This window comes from Mus caroli, unplaced genomic scaffold (assembly GCF_978045245.1).
Source record: "Mus caroli unplaced genomic scaffold, Mus_caroli_1 scaffold_8, whole genome shotgun sequence".
Lineage (NCBI taxonomy): Eukaryota > Metazoa > Chordata > Mammalia > Rodentia > Muridae > Mus > Mus caroli.
Window position 1 is genome coordinate 57,937,801 of NW_028227263.1, and position 2,294 is coordinate 57,940,094.

The following is a 2,294-nucleotide window of genomic DNA, read 5'->3' on the forward strand; positions in this document are numbered from 1 at the left end:
TGTTTTGCCTGCTAGAGAACTTAGTGGTGCTTGATGTAGTTCATAGCAATCTATTCACTGAGGAAAGGGCAAATAGGAATCAGAGTGGGAAAGAAATTGAAGGGAAATGACCAGATGGAAAAGATCATCAGCGGCTCTCTGCTCCTCCCTATTCCAAAGACAACCACATCTTCATGTACAGTGCCAGCCACAATCCATAGACATGATGGTGATGGTCAGTGTGAACAGATTTGGCTGTATTAGATGCCTGGTTACACTGGCTCCCTTCTCCTCTGCTTCTGGCAAAGTAGAGATTGTTGTTATCAATGACCCCTTCATTGACCTTTACTACATGGCCTACATGTTTGGGTATCACTCAGGCAAATTCAACAGCACAGTCAAGGCTGAGAATGGGAAGATTTTCATCATCAGGAAGCCAATTACCATCTTCTAGGAGTTAACATCAAATGGGATAATGCTGGTGCTAAGTATTGTGGAGTCTACTAGTGTCTTCACATGGAGAAGGCCAGGGCTCACTTGAAAGGTAGGGCCAAAATGGTCATTATCTCTGTCCCTTCTGCCAAATTCCCCAAGTTTGTGATGGATATGAACCATGAGAAATATGACAACTTGCTCAGAATTGTCAGCCATGCATTCTGCACCACAAACTGTTTCACGCCCCTGACCAAGGTCATCCATGAAAACTTTGGCATCATGGAAGGACCCAAGACTGGTTCATGCCATCACTCCCACTCAGAAGACTGTATAATCCCTCTATAAAACTGTGTTGTGATGGCTGTGGGCTTGCCCATAATCTCATCCTTGCATCCACTGATGCTGCCAAGGCTGTGGGAAAGGTCACCCCAGAGCTGAAGAGGAAGCACATTGGCATGGTCTTCTATATTTCTATCCCCAATGTTTCTGCAGTTGATCTGACATACCTCTTATAGAAACCTGCCAAGTATGATGACATCAAGAAGGTGGTGCAGTAGGCACCCAAGGGACCACTGAAGAGTATCCTGGGCTATACTGAGAACCAGGTTGTTTCCTGTGACTTCAACAGTAACTCCCACTCCTCCACCTTTTATGTTGGGGATGGCATTACTCTGAATGACAACTTTGTAAAGCTCATTTCCTGGTATGACAATAAATGTGGCTAGAGCAACATAGTGGTGGGCCCTATGACCTACATGGCCTCCAAGGACTAAGAGGCCCTGGCCCACTTACCTACCCCAGCAAGGACACTGAGAACAAGAGAGAGGCCCTTAGTTGCTGAGGAGTCCCTGTCCCAATTTGGCCCTTACACTGAGCATCTCTCTCACAGTTTCCATCTCAAAACCCCATAATAATTGGAGCGGCCTAGGGAGCCCTACTCTCTTGAATACCATTAACAAAGTTTGCTATACACCCTCCAAAATAAATAAAGAAAAGAAGATTGGCTCCTTTATGTGAGGGGTACCACCAAACAGCATCAATAAGTGTGCAAAAAGCAGCTGTTTCCTTTAAGAAGAACACTTTTCCCAGTGGCTTTTCTTTCTCTTCATAACAAGTCAATAATGTCAAGATTAGTCCTCTCCTGTTGAGTTTTCCAAAACGTGAGTAAAGGAATTTGGTCAAATCACCAGATTAACAGCATTTGTCTCTAAAATAAAACAATAAAAGCTTTTCTTCTTTTTTCCTATTTCATAGAGATTTCTCTCAGTATCCACTGAAATTCTTGGCAATATTAAGAACATAACTTTATCTATAATAACTTCTCAAGGGGTTCAGAACCAGAACTCTTTCAAATTTTTCTGGAAGTGATAGATCACACATTTTCTGTACCCTATTTGGATTTCTATATAAATATAGAATCATTATATTGAGAGAATTTTAAAATTTCAACTTCTAAGGCTCCAGAGGACTCAAACATTTCCAGTGTGAGACATCTGGAATTCAGCTGATGAAAGAATCCTAACTCTAGCCAGGTATGGATAATAACTCTGCCTGAGATTAACCTGGATGTACACTTGGACAGGAAGTGGCAAAAGTCAGAAAACTTAATTTTAAATTTAATTCCCTTGACCTTTAAAGTCACTAGACTTTCACCTTCAAATAGATTGATGTCTTGACCTTTATTTTCCATCCTATTTTTAGAAACACTTGAAACTAAATGAGAGACAATTGATCTTGTCTTTCTGTTACTATAATATCCGAAGAACCAATGATTGACTCTGCTGAACAAAATGACTTCTTAAATTGTAGTGGGCAACAGTGGTCTTTGAATTAACTAAGTAATATGGTGAACTTTTTTATTTGGTTTTTCATGGAGTAAT

The 2,294-nt window shown here is 40.9% G+C and overlaps 1 pseudogene; it reads left to right on the plus strand.

The window, feature by feature from the left end:
* The first annotated feature begins 205 nt into the window (after positions 1-205).
* On the plus strand, positions 206-1,187 carry LOC110297181 (glyceraldehyde-3-phosphate dehydrogenase pseudogene; annotated as a pseudogene).
* Positions 1,188-2,294: the final 1,107 nt, after the last annotated feature.